This window comes from Monodon monoceros, unplaced genomic scaffold (genome assembly GCF_005190385.1).
Source record: "Monodon monoceros isolate NGI ecotype Baffin Bay Population unplaced genomic scaffold, NGI_Narwhal_1 Super_Scaffold_6, whole genome shotgun sequence".
NCBI classification, from domain to species: domain Eukaryota; kingdom Metazoa; phylum Chordata; class Mammalia; order Artiodactyla; family Monodontidae; genus Monodon; species Monodon monoceros.
Window position 1 is genome coordinate 7,923,931 of NW_021703783.1, and position 12,294 is coordinate 7,936,224.

Consider the following 12,294-nt stretch of genomic DNA (forward strand, 5'->3'; position numbering starts at 1 on the left):
ATTATAATCCACTCCTTTCTGACTCAAATGTTATTGGTTAAAGTTCTCCCAAGGGCTTGCACACATCCACTTAGTATTAATAAGATTTTTTCTCAAGGTATCTCATTTGTTAATGTGGTTTTCTTCTAGCATTAAATGTTCAAAAAGTGGAGTTTTTCCCTAAGAAAATTGAGTCAAAGTAAGAAAATATCATACACTTTTGAGAACCTTCAGTTTTCCCAAATTATGGTGTCAATCACTAATGCTTTGAAACCAGATATAGTTACAGTATAACAAAAAGAACAGAAGTGTCTGCCCTACCAGCTCTTCCTTGATACCAATCTTTAGAAGGTGGGAATTCAGCTCTGCACAGGCAGCATGGCTCTCCGCCCAGGTTTTGGATTTATTGGAAAGATGATAAGAGCTATTTCCAAATCCAATCCAGTGGGTTGAACAAAGATCACAGGAACATTCTAGAAAATGTTAACATATTTAATGTGTACTCTGTACTATGAATAACTACTACTAACACAATTACTATATCTTTGTGTTTGTTTTACAGATGGATATTAGATAGAAAGCAAAACAAGTATTTTTTGTAACATTTCTGGGCAAGTTTTACACAAACCATAGTTAACAATAATTAATATTTAGCTCATGTTTTGAATTTTTCTACTAAAAATTTGTTATAAAATTTTACCCACAAGGAAAATGCATTCCAAATAATATTATACAATTGTTTGATGTGATTAAAATTATACATGCAGGGCTTCCCTGGTGGCAGAGTGGTTGAGGGTCCGCCTGCCGATGCAGGGGACACGGGTTCGTGCCCCAGTCTGGGAAGATCCCACATGCCGCGGAGCGGCTGGGCCCGTGAGCCATGGCCGCTGAGCCTGCGCGTCCAGAGCCTGTGCTCCGCAACGGGAGAGGCCACAACAGTGAGAGGCCCGCGTACCGCCAAAAAATAAATAAATAAATAAAAATTATATATGCATATTGAGAAGGCTAAAAAATATATAATCATATGAACACAAAAAAACAATTAATGAACTATTGCACTTTTGTCAGAAATGTTTATTATTAATTATTTTAAATATATGGAATAAAATTCAGTAACTAATTTCATAAAAACTTATACTTCAACTGTTTAATAAACATATGCAATTTGCATATTTTAATAATCTTTTTTATAATCATCAAAAACATACAGTTAGGGAAGGGGATCAAGGCAGTGGAGTAGGAGAATGTGGAACTCATCTCCCCCCACAAACACATCAAAAATACATCTACATGTGGAACAGTTCTCATGGAAAGCTAACTGGAAGCTAGCAGAACTACACAACCAAAGTTGCAAGAAACCTATAACTGGGTAGGATGGGAAAAAAAGACATTGCCTCGGGACCTGCACCCCTGGGAGGGATCTGAAAAAAAAAAAAGGACTCTCAACCTGAGGAGCGAGCAGGGTGAGCCACAATCTAGGCATCCTAGTCCTGGGTTCTGCACAAAGGAGACAAGCCCTCTTGCCTGCTGGGAAAACTGCTGGGACAGACAGAAGGGTTGGAGAAGCCTACATGCTACTCATAAGGAGTGTGCACATGTTGGTTTGCCAACAGTCAGGTGGAGAGAGTCTTGCACTGGTGGCTGCCTCATCACCACACTTCTCAATCCGAAGGGGCAAACACCCCAGCCCTGCTCACTCCACACCACAGCTGGGGAGCAGATCCAGCACCTGGCAGGGCAGTGACGGCCCCTGAACAGAGAGGAAGTCCCTCCTCACACCCTGCACGAGCATTTGATCCTCCAATGCCAATGACAGTCTCTATCAAGGTGATCGTGGCTAGCACACCCTGAGGAAAGAAGTGGCTGGCAGCTCTCACACCAAAGACACTAAATACACACAGTCTCCACGGGAATGCTCCCACATAAAAACACGCCTTCAAGACCACAATAGACAACTGTTTCCCCTAAATTCATAGAGTCATAGAAATTTAAGTGAAATCTAAGGGCAGAGGAACTACTCCCAACCAAAAGAACAAGAGAAATCCCCTGAAAGAACAAAATAAAACAGAGCTCACCAGCCTACCAGACCCCAAGTTCAAGAAGGTGGTAATAAAAACGCTAACTGAATTAAGAAAGATTGTCAATAGAAATGCAGATCACTGTAACAAGGAACTAGAAACTACAAAGAAGAGCCAATCAAAAATAGATAACTCAATTACTGGATAAAAAGCAATCTCGGGGCTTCCCTGGTGGCACAGCGGTTGAGAGTCCGCCTGCCGATGCAGGGGACACGGGTTCATGCCCCGGTCTGGGAAGATCCCACGTGCCGCGGAGCGGCTGGGCCCGTGAGCCATGGCCGCTGAGCCTGCGCGTCCGGAGCCTGTGCTCCACAACGGGAGAGGCCACAACAGTGAGAGGCCTGCGTACCGCAAAAAAAACAATCTCAAAGCAATGAATAGCCAACTAAATGACACAGAAGAATGAATAAGTGATCTAGAAGATAGAAAAATGGAAATCACCCAATCAGAACAGCAGCCAGAAAGACAAGTAAAGAAAAACAAAAGCAACGTATGAGATCTATGGGATAATATAAAGCATGCCAACGTACACATAATAGGGGTTCCAGAAGGCGAAGAGAGAAAAAAGGGGATGAAAAGTGTATTTGAAGAAATTATGGCTGAAAACTTCCCAAACCTAAAGAAGGAAACAGATATACAGGTACAGGAAGCACAGAGGCGCCCAACTCTCAGCCATAAAAAGAAGGAAATCTTGCCATTTGCAACAAAATGGATGGACCTTGAGGGCATTATACTAAGTGAAATAAGTCAGACAAATACAGTATGATTTTACTTATATGGAATCTTAAAAAAAAAGTCATAGAAACAGACAGATTTGTGGTTGCCAGAGGTGAGGTGTGGTGGTGAGGGAAGTAGGTGAAAATGGTCAAAATGTACAAACTTCCAGTTGTAAAATAAATAAATTCTGGGGAGGTAAAGTGTGGTGACTATAGGTAATAATACCATGTTGTATATTTGAAAGTTGATAAGAGAGTAGATCTTAAAAGTCCTCATCAGGACTTCCCTGGTGGCACAGTGGTTAAGAATCCGCCTGCCAAAGCAGGGGACACGGGTTCGAGCCCTGGCCCGGGAAGATCCCACATGCCTTGGGAAGATCCCACATGCCTCGGAGCAATTAAGCCTGTGCGCCGCAACTACTGAACCTGCGCTCTAGAGCCCGTGCGCCACAACTACTGAAGCCCGAATGCCCACGCTCTGCAACAAGAAAAGCCACCACATTGAGAAGCCCACGCACCACAGCAAACAGTAGCCCCCGCTCGCTGCACCTAGAGAAAGCCAGCACGCAGCAACGAAAATCCAACACAGCCAAAAATAAATAAATAAAATTTAAAAATAAAGTAGTCCTCTTATTAAAAATAACAGTCCTCATCAAAAGAAAAAAAAATTATAACAATATATGGTGATGGATTTTAACTAGACTTATTTTGATGATCATTTCAGAATATATACAAATGTCAAATCATTATATTGTACCTCTTAAACTAATATAATGTTGCATGTCAATTATAGCTCAAAAAATTCTCTTTGAGGTAAATAGTAAATAGTATAACAGAGAAGGCATATGTTTGCTTTTGCTCATCACAATTTCACCAACAGTGTATGAGTCTTCCTTTAATCTGCTCATTTTTCTAACTTTTTAAAATTTTCATATTTTAAAAAATCTAATCTTTGAAATTTGAAATAATGTACCATTATTTAAATACAATTTTTTCTAATTGCCCGTGAAAGTGAGCATCTTTTCATATATTAATTATACTTTAAATTTCTTCTTTAAGATTTTCTCTCATTCATATCTTTGCTTCCACCCTCAGCCTACAAATTGTTATTTTTTTCTCTTTTTCTTTCTTTCTCCCATTAATTATTCAACTGCATGGGTTCCTTTTGCAATCATTCAAAAGCAATTTAGTATGCAGAACAGAAACATACTTCTGAGCAATTTGCTGTGATATTTGCTGCTCATTATGAAATAATAACCAAAATCATAACATATTATTTTTTTACTTCAGTTTTTATTTTCCCACTGTTTACGCACCCTCAATGACCTGATTTTTTTCTCTCCCAAATAAAACTTTATTACTTTATTCCTTGCCTCAGGCTCTGTTTCTTAAAACATCCAGGAAAAGACTAAGTTTGTATTTGGTCCTTTTGTACTTTCCATATCAGTTTTTGTGTCTTTAATTCCACTTTTCAAGGCTTTACATATTTGAAAGACATCTAATTTTCATTCTGTATCTGATACTTCAATTACCTGGATGTATTAGCATCTAATTTCTTTGTTATCTCAGCTAAGTACTGTTATGACTTTTTCCCTATGCAATTTGGTATTTTAAATTAATTTTTATATATGACAATCATCTGGACCTGAGCTAGTGTCCTTTCCTTAGATGGATGATCTGCATGTACTTTCTCTGTGATGATTTGGGGTCCTACCAACCCAGGGTCACACAGGGAATGTAACCTTAAATTCTAAGTGAGTTTGCCTAAGAAATTACAGAAAGTTCTGTATAGTCAACTAGAACTTGAGCTAATATAGAAAAAACTGTTTTAATATCCTCAAGCTTTACATAAGAAACTAATTTTTAACTCCTTTGCTCAAGCTAAGTGAAAGCCTCATTCTCTATCTCTGTTGTAGCGGTTCAATCCAGACTGTACAGTTATTAAAAATGGAAATAACCCCAGAGAGTGGTAACTTCAGAGTCAGAATACTTCTCTCGTTTCAAGCTTTCTCTCCATTTTTGGCCCTTGATGATTTCCGCTGTTTTATCAGAAACCTAGATGTAAAACTAAAATTTAAATTAAAAAAAATTGTATCCATCTAGACATCTGGATCTAATGAGGAGAAAAAGGGAAGCTGAGCTTCACTAATACATAAACTTAGATGCCTGAGCTGTTAAGCACCATCCCTTAGGTAGAAATTAGAGCAGCAACTCTGGTTCCCTGCCACCTGTCGACTGTAACCCTGAACCTCTTCCTTCCTACGAGAGAAGTAGAGCTTGAGTTGCATCTCTTGACTTTTAAAGCTAGAAATTCAACTAAAGTAGTAGTAAAGGAATAAGAAGTAAAAATAAAAAAGAAAGAGGACTATGGAAAGACTAGGAAAACATTAGTAGAAAACAAAGCTATGTGAGAATTTACCTCTGAGGAATAGGACTAAAGAGAGGAAGAAGAGTTAGCTTCATTGCTTTTAATTATGTCTTCCTGTGCTATTTTTAAATCCACTTGGTTGAGTTATAATTTACACACAATAAATTATACTGTTTTGAAGTACACACTTTGATGAGTTTTGATGAATGAATATACCTTTGTAACTTCCTCCCCATTTAAAATTTAGAATATTTCCATCACCTCAAAAGTTAACTCATGTCAGTTCCCAACTAATGCCCCACACCTGCTTTACCCAAGCAACCACAGATCTGATTTACATCACTGTAAATTATTTTTTACTTTTGTATGCAATTCGTATAAACACAATCCTTCAATATCAACTCATTTGCATCTTATGTCACTCAACATAATGTTTTTGAGTTTTATTCAGGTTGTGTGTATAGGGATTTCATTCTTTTTCATTGCTGACTTGTCCATCATATGACTAACCCACAATTTGTAATCCATTCATCTGGTGATTTACTTTTGGATTGTTTATAAATTTTAGTTTTTATAAATAAAGTGTCTATAAACATTTTTGCACATGTCTTATGTGGACATATCTCTTCATGTCTCTTTTTTAAATGTTTAAGAGTGAAATTGTTGGGGATTTGCACCAGTACAGTGTCCATGTCCTTGTTACTGTCAGTCCTTTCAAATTTTAACCATTTTGGATGGTTGTGTAGTGGTAACTCACTGGGGTCATAATTTGCATTTCCTTAATTACTTACTATTTGATTGCTTTTTATTTTCAGATTAGGTGAATTGAAGGAAAACAAAAACAGAAGCAATATGAACAGCTAATATTTGGCATTAAAATTTTTTTTCTGGGAGACATCAAGAAGTTTCGAAAAGCAATCACTAATTTAAATAAAAAATTAACAGCTGCTGGGTCTAGTCTCCTGTTTATTGCATCTATTGAGCTTTTTTCCCTTTTTTATTCAAAGAATTTATTTTTAATAAGACTGTCAATTAGTTCTTTCCATATTTTTACTCCATTATTTTAATTTCCTTCCATTTTCTTTTTTTTTTTTATTTGCTTATAGGGAATATTCATCAGGAATACTCATGAGGAATGCCTTTAGTCTCAATGACGAAGGAACCCTACACTTTTGGGTTTTGTGTGTGGAAGAGATATTTTTCTTGGCAAATGCATCCATGCTGAGAATCTTACACTGTTCAAGAAAAAAGCAAATATTTCTCTGAAAAGACGACAGAGGGGAACCATCCCGACTTCCTGAAAAAACAGACTCAATTAGGAAAGTTCTCTCTTTCCCTCTCCCCCCCTTCCCCCCACACTGTGCCCCACCCCTGCTGTTTTTTAAGTGCTTAATTTACTGATAAGGATTTGAATAAACCCGCGATAAGTGAAAAAAAGAGAATTGAAAACAAAAACAGCTTTCTATATTATGGCTATTGTATCTGGATGTATAAAAAAATTAATGTAAAATTTATACACTTATAATGTCATAAATGTTAGAGGAATAATATCCATCAGAGAAAGCTAGAAAGAAAAAAGTGTTAATGAGACACAACTCCCTTGCTTTTCATTTGTTTTCTTTTTGCCTTTTTGACCCCCTTCACACATTTCTCTCGCCCCCCACCTTAATATAATTTAAATCCCATTTTTCTCCTAATAATAATCAAATTGCAAACAATAATTATCTTTTATACATAATACTTTGGGTCTTTTCACATTCTCTTATGTCTTCTTTCTTATTTTGCCCAATATTAATATTTCCTTGATAAAACATTGACCATACCATAAAACGGCATTTTTCTATCATGATTCACGAAGTTTTGTGGCTGTCAGGAAGACAAACCCTTTAGTTCCAATGATCAATATTAGAAGTGGATTGAACAGAGAGAATACTCACCACCATTTTTAGAAGATAGTGTGGGAACAGGTGATCTTTTTCAGTTTTGTTCTTCTCTGCTAGAAAATACTGTGGTAAAAATTATGGTAGTAATTAGTTCTGTATAGGATAAAATAATTAAGACAACGTAAAAATCAGTCTTGAAAGCAAATCATTGAAATGTATTATGTTACTGATTTTAATAAAAACAGATTATTTTCTTAATTACTTACAGTTTGCAAGCAAGGCACCCACTGTTGTCATTCAGACCACACACAAGATCCCTAGACTCCCAGTCACCATGCTGTAGATCGGTGGTGTAGCACTAAAGAAAACAGAAACAACGATGAAGTTTCATCATTTCCCAGAAGTAATCAAATGTAAAATTTAAGACCATTGTGTTTCACCCTTAGAGGGCAACCATTCATTTTCTAATTCTTGAATGAGTTCATCCTGAATAAAACTATTTCTCAGCCACATTGAGAACCCTAGTTCTTTGATACCCAAATTTCCTCCCTATTAGCTTCTTGTTGACTTCAGTTCTTTCTTATCAGAAATGGACATACATTTCATATGTACCTTTCTTGAGTCTTCCTCTACTCAAGCCTTATATGTTGTTTTTCTCTATGATAGACTTTTCACCCCCATCATCTCTATTTGCAACCTTACCTACTGAGTCTTTCCCACCCATTTCCATCCTCTTCTGGAAGATCCAGCCTTTTAAATCTAATTTCATTATGGACGTTGTCCTCTGAAGTGATCAAGAGACAATTCAATGCCATATATGATCTGACTTTTACTGGATTAAACATTATTTTTCTTAATGGTGAGTAAGATGATTAACTACTTAGTCACTTAAGCTAGAAACCTTGTTATCTTATTCTACTCATTTCTCACCTTACCTCCAACTTTCAGTTAATCATGAAGTCATATAAGCTCTACTGCCAAAATACTTTTTTTCTCTATAATCTGTCTTTCCCCTAACAAATTCTGTTAGTTCTTTGAAGCTAAGTGGTTATTGCTTCTTCATCTTTGTAGATACCCTAAGTCCAGAGCAGGCCCACAGAACAAATTCAGAAATAGTTGTGGGACTGAGTTATATTGAACTGAATTGAAGACTAATATCAAGAATTATTTTAAAATAATTTTTAAATAACACAAAAAAAGTAATAGAATTTTCACAGTAGTTCTTACAAGTAATGCAATTCTGTAGGAATTTGAATCAATGCTATTTTAGAGGAAATGAACATAGTGAAGGACTATTTAAGAGACAAACAATTCCATGGTAATATCCTAAAATAATTAAGGAGAGTGTTGAAGATAGATAATTAGTGTAATGAGGCAATTTTATAATGGTTTTGAGAGAAGTAATCTTCTAAACCCAAGAATCAAGATCTAGCAAATAACAAAATATATATAATATTGTACCTTTTCTTTTTTTCCTAAACAACCGTTTTCTGTGCTGAAGGTGAGAGGGCCTTGGAAACTTCAGTTCCATGTAGTTTACTTGCGGTTCACTTGATTTGACACTTCTCTGGTTTGTCTTGGGTATTTTTTGCTTCTGTTGAGATTTGGAAAATTTTGGTTCTGTGTAGGTTACCTCTTGCTTGTTTACAATATCCTTGTTTTGCTCACTCTTAAACATTATTTTTTGGAAAGACTTAGATTGTTTCAGCTCAATCTTGATATCTTTCTGTGTCTCTCTTTAATATCTATGCAATAGAGAAATGTGAGGAAAAGAGTTACATGGTGATTGTATCAGCTCAGACAGCGAAAATTGCCTTCATTCTGATGTACAAGTAAACATTTAGGTATAACATTAAAAGGGTAAAAAAGGGAGGAAATGAGAGACTAAATCTCTCTCCCAACTTTGCAGTCCTTATTCAGAAGAATAATTTTATTCCCCTTTAATGAGATTATACATTTCATTTCCTCTTTGAATCAGGTTTTGAAAGGAGCAGATTAAGGAGTAGATATGTTTTTCCCTCTCAACATTCTCTGTATAATGAATCATGTTGACAATGTGTAGACTATGGTTAAAACACAACTACATTAACAAAGTGTTGATTATTTAAATTTAATATTAAAGTTTTTATTTCAAATCCGGTTGGCATAAAGTTTATTGTATCACTGAAATAACCCATTACTCAGTAGATTCTTTACTAATAGAGGAAAACCCCATCTCTTTCAAGAACTGGGTAGATTCTACATTTGTACAATAACCAGGTATCTCTCAATCTGCCAGCCTAACGTCTTTTTTCTACTTAACTAGATTATGTTTACCTACAGGCACATACTCACACACAGAGGCAGACACACAGACCATCTAAATTAAAGAGACAAGGCCAATGAATCACCAAAAATAAACAAAAGAAATTAAAAGGCAATGTATAAAATTTTTAAAATTTATTCAATCTCATTAATAAAGAAAGAAAGCAAATGAAAAGAACAACTTTCACCTGTGAGAACACTAAATAACTGATACTTTTCTGAATTGGCAAATGACTGTGCGTATAAAATTGTCAATAGTTATTAAAACATAAAATATATAGGCTTTTTACCAGCAATTCTATTTTAAGTAATTTATCTTACAAAATATTTTTTAAATATTCAAAGTTGTGTAGCACCTGTTTTTGGTTTTATTTACCAAAAGCTAAATTGGAAAAACAAAAGAACAAAAAGTTGTCAAGAGAACGGTTCACAATTAAGGGAGTTGTTAAAGTTATGAGACATTTATACCCTAGTATACCATTGTTTAATATAACAAATATTATTTAAAATTTTTATTTATTTATTTATTTATGGCTGTGTTGGGTCTTTGTTTCTGTGCGTGGGCTTTCTCTAGTTGTGGCAAGGGGGGGCCACTCTTCACCGCGGTGCGCAGGCCTCTCACTATCGCAGCCTCTGTTGTTGTGGAGCACAGGCTCCAGACGCACAGGCTCAGTAATTATAGCTCACGGGCCCAGATGCTCTGCGGCATGTGGGATCTTCCCAGACCAGGGCTCGAACACGTGTTCCCTGCATTGGCAGGCAGATTCTCAACCACTGTGCCACCAGGGAAGCCCAACAAATATTACTGATGTGTAAAGCAAAATAATAGATTTGTAACGTGCTATGTCTTTGGTGGTTACTTGTAGGTAGAGTTTTGGCAGGTTTGCACTGCTCTCAATTTTATTGAAAATTAAAGAACATATGTTAAAATCTATTTAAAGGTGAAAATTTGAGTATTTAAAAATATTGAATAACAAATAATTTTATACATAGGGCCTTTTCTATATTTATCCTTCTATAAATTTACTGAGTAAACTCAAAACAACTGGGAAAAAGTTATTTTCAAATTAAGAATTTTTTACACTTCCTCAAATTGTTTTCTGAAAGTTTTGACCAATTCATTTAGCACCAGCAAAAATGATGTTTAAGAGGAACTGGCATTGAAAGAATGTTGCTGTTTAAATATTTAGAACAATTAAACTATTTTTTGTACCAGAAAAGGAAGAAAAATGACTATTGTTTTTGAAAATAAATAATTGAATAAGCTGATCTAGAAAATGTTAAAAGCGATAGAATCAGGTGGAATATTGGTTCAAATTGAAGCATTACATAGACTTAGATCTCTAATTTCACAACATATAATTGAACAAATTTCAGATAAACTAAAGTGTTAACGGTAAACCATGAGATGATAAAACTGATAAACGATTGAAAGAAAGTATAAGTAAATAGTTATAACTTTCTAGTCACACACAGACAAGAAAGAGAGTTAGGTTAAATTATAGAAACATCATTTTTCTTGCTAATGTAAAGATTTTTATCAATAATAATCACATTAAAAGACTTTTATTTCATCACTAGCCAAAGAAATACAAACTACTATATTAATGATATACATTTTCACCTACAGAATCAGTAAATATTTATAAGCCAAATGCAACCACACAGAGTTGGACAAAGTGCAGGAAAACAGGCATTCATTTACACGGACTTTTGGTTAATCTAAATCTTTCCCTTCTGGAAAATAATTTGTCAGTATGTAAATATCAAAACCAAATAATAAAAACATCTACTGATCCAACATTTCAAAATAATGTGAAAATGATGGGTTATTTCAAAAAAGAGGCTAAATAGTTGGAAAATAAAACAACAGAAAAATTCCAAGACAAAGAAACAAAAAAGTTCAAGGGATAGCTGGGTTCATACTCCACAACATTGTTTACAAAATGAGCATGTAACATAATTTTACAAAAATTACTTTTTCCTAAACTATCATTTAATACATTCTGAGTTGATTGTTGAAATTAGTGTTAAAAAGTTACGTACATTTTTAACTTCTTGAGAGAAGGAAATAAACAAAAGTAATACTCAGTGATTTGAAGAATAAATTTAAAAATAAATTTTGTAGGGGCTTCCGGGAAGATGGAGGAAGAGTAAGACGCGGAGATCACCTTCCTCCCCACAGATACACCAGAAATACATCTACACGTGGAACAACTCCTACAGAACACCTACTGACCGCTGGCAGAAGACCTCAGACCTCCCAAAAGGCAAGAAACCCCCCAAGTACCTGGGTAGGGCAAAAGAAAAAAGAATAAACAGAGACAAAAGAATAGGGACGGTACCTGCACCAGCGGGAGGGAGCTGTGAAGGAGGAAAAGTTTCCACACACTAGGAAGCCCCTTCGCGGGTGGCGGAGGGGGGAAGCTTCGGTGCCGCGGAGGAGAGCGCAGCAACAGGGGTGCGGAGGGCAAAGCGGGGAGATTCCCGCACAGAGGATCGGTGCCGACCGGCACTCACCGGCCCGAGAGGCTTGTCTGCTCACCCGCCGGGGCGGGCGGGGCTGGGAGCTGAGGCTCGGGCTTCGGTCGGAGCGCAGGGAGAGGACTGAGGTTGGCGGCGTGAACACAGCCTGAAGGGGGTTAGTGCGCCACGGCTGGCTGGGGGGGAGTGCGGGAAAGTCTGGAGCTGCTGAAGAAGCAGGAGACTTTTTCTTGCCTCTTTGTTTCCTGGTGCGCGAGGAGAGGGGATTCAGGGCGCCGCTTAAAGGAGCTCCAGAGACGGGCGCGAGCCGCGGCTAAAAGCGCGGACCCCAGAGACGGGCATGAGACGCTAGGGCTGCTGCTGCCGCCACCAAGAAGCCTGTATGCGAGCACAGGTCACTCTCCACACCCCACTTCCGGGGAGCCTGTCCAGCCCGCCACTGCCAGGGTCACGGGATCCAGGGACAACTTCCCGAGGAGAAT

At 37.0% G+C, this 12,294-nt stretch overlaps 1 long non-coding RNA gene across 1 annotated transcript; it reads right to left on the reverse strand.

Annotated features, from left to right (window-relative positions):
- Window positions 1–309: 309 nt before the first annotated feature.
- Window positions 310–11,713, reverse strand: LOC114885915. Its single transcript, XR_003791212.1, has 5 exons — window positions 11,674–11,713; window positions 8,486–8,769; window positions 7,291–7,382; window positions 7,079–7,147; window positions 310–452 (listed from the first exon to the last, which is right to left on the reverse strand). It is a non-coding gene; the product is annotated as an uncharacterized LOC114885915 (long non-coding RNA).
- Between the last annotated feature and the right edge of the window lie 581 nt (window positions 11,714–12,294).